Here is a 13,567-nt window from a genome sequence, read left to right as displayed (position 1 = left end):
GTTTTTTTTTTTGGGGGGGGGGGAGATTTTTTTTTTTTTGGGGGGGTGGGAGATTTCTTTTTCCGTGATGTAAGATTTTTTTCTATGTGTGGTGTTTAGGGTTTTTTTTTTCTGTTGGGGTGTAGGATATTTTTTTTTTTGGGGGGGGGGGTATGCATAGATGCCAGGAAAACAGAACCATGGTATAATATCACTTTCATTACTGTATTTGTTATCATTCATCCACTACCCGGACAACAATAACAATCACCTCCAACCAGTTATACTTCACTGAGGAATATTGTGAATATGTTTATTTTTCGTACAATAGTAGCAATTTTTTTTTTTATTGGAGGGGGGAAACTCGTGATATATTCTTATTAATATTACTGGATTTGTTCCTTTTCAGCCACAAACTTGATAGCAGTTACAATCTCCTCCACCTGGTTAAGCTTCAGTGATGCTTTTTTTGTGATTGTGTTCATTATTACTATTATTTTTATTATTTTTCACTCTCATCTTAAATGTCAGGACCAGTTTGCCTTGCCCAGGCTCCTGCGCTCCTCATGGGGCAACATGAGATTGGATGGTGGATGGATGTATTATTATTTTAGGGGGACTTCATATCATCACTGGTTTTGTTATTACTCACCCTAAGCCTCGACAAGAACAATACCCTCCACCTACCCAAACTTCACTGGGGCTTCTGTTATTCACTATTTTTGGGGGGTTAAGATATTTTTGTGTATATAGATGCAAGGGAAAAGGCAGAGTGATATACGGTATAATTTTACTCTCATTACTTTGTCAGTATTTGACCACAAGCTTGACAACTGTAACATACTCCTCTGGCTGGTGTAGTTCTTTGCTGTTTTGTTTTTTTCTCTGAGTGTAAGTGATGTTTTATATATTTTTACAATGATTATTAATTGTTATTCACCCACAACCAACATTAACAGTCTCCTCTGGCTGTTTAAGTTTTGGTGAAGCTTTTAGTGAAGGTTTTTTTTTTGGGGGGTGAGGGGCATAGGTGGTACTTTACTGTCATCATTCTTCACTATTCAGCTACAACCTCAGCAACAATAACAGTCTCTTTCAGTCTGGTTAACCTCGCCAAGACATTTTGTGAGGCAGATTTTGGTGTTGGTGTCACTCATCATCATGAAGCAGTCACACATCTATATTTTTTACTCTCATCATTTGTCATCTTTCCATGACGGCCTCAACAACAGTAATATTCTCTTGCTGGTTAAACTTCACTGAGGCTTTCCATCAGGCCCTTTATTATTATTATTATTATTATTATTATTATTATTATTATTATTATTGTGTTATTGTTACTGTATTATTATTATTGTTACTATTGTCATCATTACTGTTATTGTTGTTATTATTATTATTATTATTTTCATTTTATTTTTTTTTTTAAGCCCAGGTCCAAGTCTTTACAATCCTGATGGGGCATTTTCAGGATTGATAGATGGATGGATTGTCATTATTGTTGTGGTTATTGACGTGTATTTAGTTTTGGTTATTGCTTGAGGGACAGGTAACTAATAACTTTTTCACCTGTTACATATTATATATTTTTTGTTTTTATTATCATAGTTATTGCAGCTATTATTATTGACTTGCTTGAGTCACAGGTAACAACAGCCATATAAAAGAAAATGGTTGTTAGCTTTATGTAAACAGAGACAGTCAGAACAAAAGTTTGCCTGCTATTCCACTGTATGTACATCACACTTAGGGCATGTCTGTCACTGTCCTCCCTGATGCATCATATTGAAGAGAATTATATATATGGGCAGTGAAATATAAGCCTCTCTCACCATAGGAATATTAACTAGCAGAGGAAAGTGAGAAGTAAAAGTGGTGAAAAGTTAGGGGAACTTTTGTACCCACCAGTACACCAGGCATCACATAAAAGACTGATGTAGCTGTTGAATTTGTAAGAGCATGAGTAGTAAGTCTGGGGGGGGGATTCTCTCACAAATTTACTATCAAATTCCCTGTCATAACTTGATTATTTTTTTCATTTAGTACAAACGGGAGACATGAGAAGATGCAGTGCTGTGCCTTGCTCTTCCATGCTGCTAAAACGTACATAAAAATCTACAATAATTTTCCTCTCAACCAATATTTGTTTTGTAAGGAGAACGAGGGACATGGGAAGATTCTTTCCTATCCTTGTCATTCTTGAAAAAATTGCATACGGTTACGGCAGAGGATCAATCATAAATACGTTCAAGAATTCCACCCCTGGTCTCTCCAACCTCTTATACAGTAATATACAGCCATCCATGCCGATAATGTGAAATGGATGCACTTCAGCTTTCCCAGTTCGCTATATATATGCAGAGAATACTAAAAGGTGTTGAATTCCTTTATCGTATTTCCTTAGGTTTGGTTGTTTGTGATAATGGTTGATGTTATCTGTACAGTATTTGTATTCTGATACAGGAAACAGACACCATAGTCAGCCATTAACTGCTAATTGCAGCAGAGTTTCATGTTAATATTTTTGCAGCTAAATGTTCTAGAGTTGTAAAAGGGCTGAGTTAAAGCTGAGATGTTGTTTATTGTGGCACATTTATGGTCAGACAGTACTTATGTCACTACTTACTTTTCTTTAACCCTGCAGTAGTTGGAAGAGAGTATCAGTTACCCCCTTGTATCCAAATGATGTCTTTTTATTTTTTGCTGCTCTCAAATGATTTTATTCAACTTCAGAAAGGTGTTTCATGATAAAGGACTTTCAATAAACTATAAATTAATCCCCTCCTATTCAAACAGTCTGTTCAGAAATGAATAATAATGTCAGCAGATGGCAAGAATTTAGTGGAAAAGACATCCCCAAATTCAGTAGCATAAAGTAAGGGAAAGCAGATTCATGAGAAGACCAGAGGTTAACCATAGCCACCCCATGTCAGGAAATCATTAACCTTTTAAGTGAGAGAACATTTGTATTTTATTAGCATCGGCTTCAGTTGATTTTATTGAACTTAAGGGAGACATCTGGAACTGGAGGGGTTAGATATAGCCTTTCAGTTATCCCCTTCAGTACTGGCGATCCTTCGTGTCGTTTTCATTTTCGTTTTTGAAGGCTCTAACGTGCTTGCATGCGTCGGCCTTGGTCACCTAATGGCGGCTATCCATGCTGCACGATATCTTGTAGCCTCCCTGTTCAGTCCCTTAACCCTGAGGTCACACTCAATAACCTCGTCCCACGTCTTTCTCGGTCTACCTCTCACAACCCCACCCCCAATATTAACACTTCTCACCTTCTGCACCCAGTTATCATCCCCCATCCTCTCCACATGCCCAAACCATCTCAGTCTACCTATCCTCATCACAATTCCTATGTTGACCTAAAATTGTCTGATGGTAGTGAGAATACCGTGAAGTGAAAAAGTTGTTGCCCAGTTCAGGGGGTTAAACTGGAATAAGATGTTGGCAGTTAATTATGACAGTACATTGATTTTACACTAATGGTTACAACGCCCCAGTTGGAATGATTACCCTACTATCATGTATAGGTTTTGTCCCCTTATCATAATTATAATGTCACCTTTTGGGGGGGAGTGGGTTTTGGGGAAGTGGGTTGGTCATCAATTTCAAAATGTACTGGACTATGGTAGCCACACCTCGGGCCCATACACCTCAGAGGGGTTAATGTGGGACTGGCTGTTTACTGTTTTTATATTATGCTGCACAGTGTCCAGAAGTACAATACAGTATTTAATTTCAGCGCTGTCCTTGTGGCTGTCCACCTCCATTCTTGATGTGTGCAATTCAGTATCCTAACATTTTGCAATCTGGTAACTTATTTTCCACGTATTCTTGGTGCTAGCAGATGATTTTATTCAGTTTAGGATAGACTTTAGCTCACCCATATGTAGGTGGGAAAAGAGGTTTGGATGATAGTGATGATGATGATGAGGAGGAGAAGGAGGATGAAGATGATAAATGGATAGACTTTGAAGTGGAGGGATTAGATTAGCCTTCATTAACCCCTTCATTGTGAGACATCCTTGTACTGCACTGAATAAAACTGTCAAGTGGTAGCAAGGAAGATAAGTTGCTTAGCCCTGGGCCCCTGCACACCTGATGGGGCAAAAAAAGTTATTAGATGGTGGTAGCAGGAGTAAGGTAGAGAATATGTTACCAAACAGAAGGGGATAATTGAGTTTTGCTTCTCACAATTTAATTCTACAAACCAATGACTGTTTTGTGAAGTACGTATGGTATTGATGGTCACGTTTTTCATCTGATATTTTTTTCACATATATTTAGATACTATAATATTTCATTAAGATAATAGCTTGTCTGTATAGGCCTTACATAGTGCTAAGATTTTTTATATAAGCAAGTTTGAATGTGGTTTATTGTGTAGATTAAGCTTGTCGATAATGTTGTGAAGAGTATGTCAGTGTTTGCATGGGAGAATGAGAGTGAGAAGGAAGTGAAGGGAGTAAGTTGGCAGCAGGAGAGGAATGTCATGAATCAATAGTCATTCATGGCCACGTTGTTAAAACTGAATGTGCAAGGGTGTTAGCAAATATCTAATTATTTTTGGAAACCCTGTACTTGTTGGATGTGATGAGCCTGCATCCCACGTGACATAGTACAGCTGTCATGTTCAATGGGCTTGCCATATACAGCTTATCGAAACTGGGTGGAATCAGAGGCTTTTTGTCTCATCAGCTTCACCCCTCTGACTGATACCTTTAAGTCTGCCTTTCTTGGCCACAATTTGCATTTCTCTCTCTCTCCCCATTAGTACAGTTTCATTAATCACAGCATTCGTTAACTCTCTGCTTGCTTTCCCCTTCCTTTGTGGCATGCTTGCAGCATCTGTCTAGCAAAGCACTCCCACCCTTTCTTTGTTCAGCTTTCCAATACAAGAGTTAATTGGTACTCCCAGTCCTTCATATATGCAACCAGTCAGCTCTGGAACCATTATCCTAAGACCTCCAGTCTTTTAAAAGCAGTGTGTCCAGATAAATGCAGTGTGTCCAGACATATCAGTATGAGCAAATTTTGGTTTGGGCAATTTTTAATAATTTTTTCCTGAATTTTTTTTTTTTTTTTTTTTTTTTTTTTTTTTTTTTTTAATAAATAAATAAATAAAAAAGAATACCAAAAGCTGTAGTATGTTGTGTCATCATCACATGTTTCTGAAACAGATAATAAAAATATGAGCTTGCTACTCACCTTCATGCTATCAGTTTTAATAATTCAGTACTGCCCTCAGAGTTTTTGAAGACAGGTGTATGTTTACTTGAGTGTGTGAGAGTCTTTAATGAGGGCCCAAAGACTTAAGTGGCATCTTTCTTGCATAGTTTGTATTAATAACTCATTGCAGCTACTCCAAGTTCCAACATAAGTTGCAGTGATTACTCATGTGGCGTGCAATGCTTTTGTCATGAGGCTGACTGGGTACTAATTTTGCTTTTCTACTTCAAATAACTGCTTTGCTCTGTTGGTATGCCAGATTGAACTGTACAGTATATCCAGTGGCACTTGATAATCCTGTAGTCTGTTCACACTATTATATTCCACCCTGTCCCACATATTCATCAGTTTGGTCACACAGTCAGTTGGGATTTAGCATTAATTCATTCACACTGTTAATGTCCACTTTATTTTGTTTTTGTTGTTTCCAGATTACGTCATTCAGCCTAGGAGAGTTTTGTTTGAACTAGAGGAGTTACATACAAATTTTATTAGCCCCTTTACCTCCAGAGGTACTTCATAAACTGTGTAGCTAAATCTAATAGGTGGTTTGAATACAGAAGATGTCACTGTTTGAAAGTAGGGAGTTAACTCTGAAGTACTGCATAATATATAGTATGAAACTCCGAATACTTCTTGGCTTATCCAGTTTTCTCGCAGCTGTCTTGTGTTTTTCTGTATTAAAGTCCATTGCCAACTTGATGAACAGTAAAATTCTCCTTATAAGATATATTCATATATATGTTCATCCTTGATTTTAGCTCCTTTAATCCTAGGATGTAAAATTTATTTTCGTACCACTTCTTGATTTTCGTATTCAGTTTAGGGGAGACCTTTTGTTGTGAAGGGATGATAAATGAGTGGATCCATCCTCTCTAGTTCAGAAAGTTTCTTCCATACTGAATGCAGTCATGTAGAGACAGCAAGAATAACATAAAGGTGGAGTACTCAGGCCAAAGGAATTAATACTTGATTATAAAAAAAAAAAAAAAAAAGTGTCTCCCTTGCTACTTTTGGAGCTTATTTACCAGAATTCCCTAAGCTACCATTCCAGATCTACAGAAAAAAAAAAAAGATGTGATATTTTGAAGTGGATCCCCAGTGTTTATTTATTTATTTTTGTTTTTTTAAACCCTTGCACTTTACAAGGGATTGTAAAGAATTGGCTGTAGCTGTTCACTGTTTTTTCCATTAATGCTGTTTTTTTTTTTCAAGAATTTTTTTTACTTGTGAGGGGAGGGAGAGAGGGAGGGGTGGTAGTATAAATTTTTTTTTGGGGTCTGGCTAGTACTTGGATGGGTGACCGCCTGGGAACCCCAGAAGCTGTTGGCATCCGTACGTGTCAAGTGGGGTTGGTGGAGGATTAATGCCCCTCCCTGTAAAACAATTAACTCTAAGCCCTTGGCCACCCCGTGTGGGATATATGGCATCTGGCAATGAATGAATGAAAAATTTGAACTGTGTGGTTGTAGACACCCAACTCACTGATGAATGTGTGTGTGTTTGATACTACAGTACTATTATTTTTCCACAGCCATATTGGCTTATAGATGCTGTTATAGTGTTCTCCATTTAATTTGTAGATGGTACATGGGCTTTGTTAAATGAATTACAATTATTCCTATGTTCACTGAGCTTGAGGTTCCGGTATAGTACATAGTAAAGCCCCAGGTTTCGTGCCTAATTGGTCCCGTGATAAGTACCGCGAACCATGAAACCGCAAAAGTTGGAGAATTGATCCTATGGGAAGTAGGATAATTGTTGCGGGTCCCATGCCAACTCCCCCTAAAAACCATTTATGCAATGTAAAATCTACTGATCACACCTGAAAAGAAAATAGCTTTAATAGAAAGTACATAATAAGCAAGAAAACTTGCTTGGAAGGCTGGAGTGAGGGTCTTAATGGAAAGGATGGGGTGTAATTTCTGAGGCAGGTGGTAAGGCTACTGCACCCCACCACCTTTGGCACCTCCACCCTTCTCTGCCTCTTCTGCCTCCGTCTTTCCATGCACCACATCCATCGTGTGATGTTTCTCTTCTGTGGCAATGGTGGTGAACAAGTGATGATTGCTTTCCGTGCTCATGGATTATTTACGTTTTCTTGCCGCTAACGGGTTTTCGTGTGAAACCCAGCATTTGGGAATATTTGCAGGCCACCGCTAACCATGAAACCGTGAATGAAGAAGTTGCTAAACTTGGGGCTTTACTGTAGGTTGTTCATAAACAAAAAATTTTGTACATAGTTTTAAAGTCAATTTTACACTTTGTGTGTTACCACATTTTTCATAGTGATTTATGCAAGAAAAAATAATATAAGATGTAGCAGCTGTGGCTCAGTAGGTCAGAGCACTCCACTCTGGCCGAAGTGTTGGAGGTTTGAGTCCACCCAAGGGTCTTTGGTAGACATCAGGAAGGGCATGTGGTCATAAAATGCTGCATGCTCCAAACTTAAGTCCTTTACCCATGGGCAACACTTTAGCCCATATCGAAAAAAAGGGACATGGCTTAAAAAAAAAAAAAAAATTAAAAAAAAAAAAAAAAGTAGTGGTTCACCATACCAGGATTATTTCAGATTAATAGATTTTGAACAACATACTGAAATATAGTATGTCTTTATTGTGAGGACACAGGATTCTGCCACTAAGATATGTGAAGTAAACATTTATATGACAAAAACCAAGGCCAATTAAAGGTGAAGAATTATAGGCTGAGGTATTTGTCTTTCTGATGTTTATGTCCTGTAGCTCAGTGGCAAAGTAAAACAGAACTACGGCTCTGGTTGTTGCTTGTGAGGTGGAGCCAAGCTTTCAGAGGCTCAAATGGTATGTGAATAATTGTGTGTCATTTCTCTGGACACTGTGTTGATAGTCTTCATGCTCATGTTTTCTTCACCAGAGTCCTGCCTAGCGATATCTTTTGTGTTTTGGGAATGGCTGAATCTGTTGTTGTGGGCATGGGTGAGACAGTGGGGATAAGATATAAATTAATGATGCTGGATAGTCATTGATAATGCTGACTGAACCATCCCCCTAACACATGAGAAGTCACCTGGTGGAGTGGAAGAAGAGTTATAGATGTGCTACCCTATACAATATATCATTAAAATTTTGCAGAGTTGTAGTTAGCGATTAATGTATCATTGTTTATGGGTTCACAGTTGCTGCTTTTCATCCGTGAAGTACCACTCCGATGGGGTACTCTTAATCATATTTTTGGGGGGCTACCCTTGGACCAATTCGTTCATTTAATTCTCAAATTAAAGGGGTTAGATAATTATGTTCATTTATCCCTGCAGAGCTGTAGCAGTTTTCAGGATTGAGTAGAATTGTTTGGAGTAGGAAGCATGAAATATAAAAATGCATCATTGGACAAAAGGGGTTAAATGAGTGAGGATTTCTGCCATGGGAATGTTTGCTGTACTGTACTTCGTTATATGTGTACATATGTATATACGATATTTGGAATGGTGAGTACACACTTATTATGCAGCTTGATTTTACTGTTCACTTATTTCTTATTACTGTACTATTCATTTTGTACTGTACTGTATGTATTTGTACATCCTATAAAATGTGTTTATGGTGTTTAAAAGAAGTGAAAGTGCTTTTAATTAGCTGGTTTATATGTTTCGTATTCAGTAATGCAAGGACTGAGGGTGTTTTTTTTTGTGTGGTTATCAGTAAATTGCAGAGTATTTATAGGACTATTAGGTATATTTGGGGGTTCAGAGACTGTAACCCTCCAGATTTTGAGGGTTTACAATAATATAAAGGCAGGTCTCATCGTAAGTAAAAATTTTTAGACCTTTTTTCTACTAAGCTCTCAGTAAAATGAAGAAAATTGCTGCAGGAACAGAATAAAAATTACATCATCACATTGAATGGGTTAGTGGTTTGATAAGATGGGGTTTGGTAAGCTGCCTGTCCATATCCTTTGACTTATTATTCTGGGGAATGTCTCCTTCATTTTTGGAAGGTTTATTTACAGCTTCAGTAAATGTCTTTAATACAGAAGCCTTTCCTAAGGTGAGAATAATCACCTTGTAGCAGTATGAGTAAATTAAAGAAGATGTCACCGGGATTCAAAATGTTAAAAACAACTGGATTCTCAGACTTTACACCCCTGTAGCACTTTATATAATGTCTAAGTCTTTTTAGCCCGAGGATACTGTTACAGTTGATTTTATTCAGCTTAAGAAAGCACCGAACCTTACCCTTTTTACTCTAACCTGGCCTGAAATATCCATCTCTTTATAGTGAATGCTGAGTTGTAACAGCAGATTAGCACTAAATTATATTGGTTGTCATGAAGAAGTTCTGTGGAAAGAATTTAGAGCCACAGTGTTGTCACATTGTCCCATTAAGCTTCATGAAAAAAGCTGCAAAAGGATAGAAATCTGGCCCAAACTAAGATGAACAGAGTATAGGAAAGGAGTTAATGGAGGCCGTTGTCTAACCTTTGTGATTCACCCAGTCTCTCATGATCTTATTGTAATTATGTGGAGATGGTGAGAATATAATGCAGTAAGGTGTAACTGTATTAAAGGGGCTAGGAATAACTAACTAGCTTTAGGCTTTGATTAACTGCCACATTATTATTATTATTATTATTATTATTAATTATAATTATTATTAATTATCATTATTGTTAAATTATTATTATTATTATTATTATTATTATTATTTATTATTATTATTATTCTCTGCATCCTTGGGTGGGAAAAGATGTCAGGATGAAAATGATGAGAGTTATTATAATTTTCATCATAATTTATTTTCTAATATTGAGAGGTACATAATACAGTACTATATAGAGTTGTTAGTAATATATTAAACATTCCAATAGCCGTAAGACATTGCAGAGGGATGTGGAAGAGTGTCACATAGAATTAAGAAAAGAACAAAAAGCACAAAGTTTCAGAACAAAGTATATTTTATTATCTTTATATCATGCCACATTTTTCAGCAAACACTAGGTCAGAATTAATTTATGTAATTGCACTACTAAATATTTCCAAAGCTGTCTGTGCGCTGTATTTGAGAAACAGTGTCTTTGTATAACTTTTTTTTTTTTTTTTTTAAAGCAAACTGCATCTTTACGTGACTTTTTTTTTAGGCAAACAGTAACTCAGAATTGATTTATGGAAGCTTTGTATGGGTTGGCTTGCACAACTAAATATTTCTAAAGTTGTATATATTAAGGAGCCTGTCCTCTATGACTTTTATATTTTTTAGCAAACACTAAGTTTTGGTTGTGTTAGGATGCACTACTAATATTTCCAAAACTGTTTACATATTTGGGAGACTTTGCGTACTGGGATGGAGTGTAGACGCAAGTTATTCTCTGATTTAAACTTTTTCTCTGTTATGTTTATTGTTTTTACTCTTGTTGCTTCCAGATGATTTTGTTCACCCTAGGCTAGACCTCTCATAAGGAATAACTTTAATGTTATATCTGACTTCCCCAATTCAGAAAGTCTCTCCCAAGCTGAATAAAAGAGCCTGGAGTTAGCAAGAGTAGAATAGGATAACTGTGTCTTAAGATCGGAGGGAGCAGTTGGAGATTCTGTGCAGGAAGTCCCCAGTACGTTTCTTTTTCTTGCTTTTTTCTACTACATACTCAGAAATTTCATTTGTCAATTAAATCTCCATTACTGCCAGCCATTTCCCTGGTTTACCCCAGTGTAGGTGCTGGAGAGGGATGCCTTCATGTGGTGGCACCAATATAACCGGGTGTCTCCACTGCCCAGTTATACAATTGTCCCTTAATTCCCTCCCTAACCCCCAGAAGGAGAATGGTGGACTGCAGCCATAGAACAGCTTCAGCCTGCAGTCCACTGGGTTGATGTTCCAGATGTACCTGGGGCTACAACTATTACTACCCCCAGCTCATAGTACTGGTTGTATGGAAAAATTTTTAATACTATTTAACATGGACTCAAAACAAGGACTTGCTTTATTTTAGTCTTACTGTTGTTGTGTTTATTTCAGTACAACAAAGATTTATGTGGATTACCCAGCTATATGCCTTCTTGTGTAGTATTCTGGAGCTAATTGGTAACTGTTGCCTTTATTTCCATTGACCACATTATCAGTTTAGAATGAAGTGTATGAATATCTGCTTGACCAAAAATTGACCTTTGTCACTCATCATCATTAACCATGATCACATCCAGTTCCATTCTCCCTCCTGTGAACCCCATGACAATTGATGTCCATGACAGAACCACCTCCAGCCTACCTGGTCCACACAGACTTTTGTCACACTTTCAGTCACTTCTATCCTATTTCTTCTTCACATACAGTTGTCCTCTTCCAACAGTACCCTGCTTTGGTGCACAGTCAACAGCATATTCATTCTTTTAACACCCAGGCTCCTATGATTCATTCAAAGCTGGGATCAGATGGTATAGAATACTAGAGTTTCCCCACCCTTGAGAGAGTTAATGGAACTAATATCAGCACTCAAACTTGCGATGACTCAGGTGGAGGAACTCATCCACCTGTACTAAAGTTGTCATGGCTTTAAGAGAGTTAATATAGTGGCACCATCTCAGCCTAATTCATCCAATCCATTCATCCGTGCCACATCTCATTCCCATAGTCCTTTCTTTTATTCCAAAGCTGTCATGGATTTCTTTAGTACTTACACCATCCATAAGTCACATTTCAAGTTGTGAGATGTCTGTGCTTAGTTCCTGTGTGTAGAGCCTCTCAGATGTGCTGGTGATGGGAGATGGCAGTCTAGTTTTTGTTCTTCTGAATGCAGGATTCGAGGTTACTGTTCACAAGAGTATGTTTCTTTTATGTGTGGAGCAGTTACATAGTGTCCATAAAGTACTGCTAGATGTACAGATATTTATTGTGGGTAAATATATCCATCTGTGTCTCCAGATGCCTTAATCTCATAAGGGGTGGCCACAAACAAATTGCCTCCACATCCTCCTATGTCCTCTGCCATCTGGCTGTCCTTCCTTCAACTCACACACCGCTCTTTATCTCTTACTCCATCCCTCTACAGTATCTCATCTTTGAAATCACCCATCTGCTCTCCCCATCCACCTTACTCATATACAGTATACTCTTCTGGTCAGTCCCATTCTTCATTCTCTTTACATGGCCAAAACCATCGCAGAGTATTTCCCTTTAACACTTTCAGTCACATCCATATCAACATAACAACACTCTTTTACTCCCTTATATGTCAGTCCCTTTCTGTGTAACTCCACATTACTCCTCTCAAATAACTCATTTCACTTAACTTACAGAGATGCAGTACTGTATTACAAATTAAGTTAGCCTTTAGTAAGAGACTTCAAGTTATCCTTCCATATGGAGAAAAAACTGCATTTCACAGTTACCCCATTTACATGCAATACATTTTTGTAAGCCCAGCAGGAATTTCCAGACACTATATTAGTAATGCAATAAGTGGGGTGAGAAAATAATTGGTGTATTTTACTTACATAGGGCTTTAATTTCTTGATGTAGATTAAGAATTGTAGTTTCATTCATTTAAGAGCATTCTTATTTCCTCTTCCCAAGTCATTTTGTCAGTTTCACCTTAATATTCTTGTGTATGTCACTGATGCAAACCATGTTAATATTAGAAAGATATAGGCAGTATACAAAAGAACATTAAATGTAATATGCTAAGTAAGTTGCGTAGGGAGAAGCGATATGAAGCCTCCCATGCCGATGTGAATATGAGGCCAAGTCTGATGCAAATGATAGCAAAACAGTACTGATTACTGTACTTCATTCTTGATTTTACAGACTTACATATGTTTTACCAGTGCAGTTGTCAGTCTCACCTACTGCCCTTTTTTTCAGCTGTTTACTTTAAAATATCTTATTTTATACTCAAGATATGCAAGGTAAATGATGGACAGAAATATCCTTACCGAACTATTCTCATAAGGATCTGTAGAGAGAGCAAGTTTGTAGAAACCACAGTTTTATATGGTGTATGATTAGGGTTTATTTTTCATATTACTGTTTATATGTTAATTCTAGCCAGATCATCCATATATTTTCTGGACTCTAAGCAGATTTAAGAATCTGTTTAGGATTGAAGTGTTTGCTGGCCACTTAGTCCTAGTTAGAATGCTGTTTCTAGAAACTGAGGAACAAATATCCTTCCCAAGACTGTTTTATTTAGGATGGAGGGTTTGCATGCAGTAATCTGGTCATAGGAGTATAGTTTATTCCTGTTTTTATTATTACAATAAGTCCTTGTCATGTGTTGCCTTTTGTATGTTCTTTTTTGTTTTTTAGTGCAGAGCAGTGAAAAAAAATTTACATATTATGCCCACAAATCTGATGACACATTTTCATTTATTCATGTTATT

This window comes from Coenobita brevimanus, chromosome 79 (assembly GCF_032717465.1).
Source record: "Coenobita brevimanus isolate Jiangsu-jjx chromosome 79, ASM3271746v2, whole genome shotgun sequence".
NCBI classification, from domain to species: domain Eukaryota; kingdom Metazoa; phylum Arthropoda; class Malacostraca; order Decapoda; family Coenobitidae; genus Coenobita; species Coenobita brevimanus.
The sequence above is the reverse complement of the archived record's forward strand: the minus strand, read 5'-3'. Positions refer to the sequence as shown.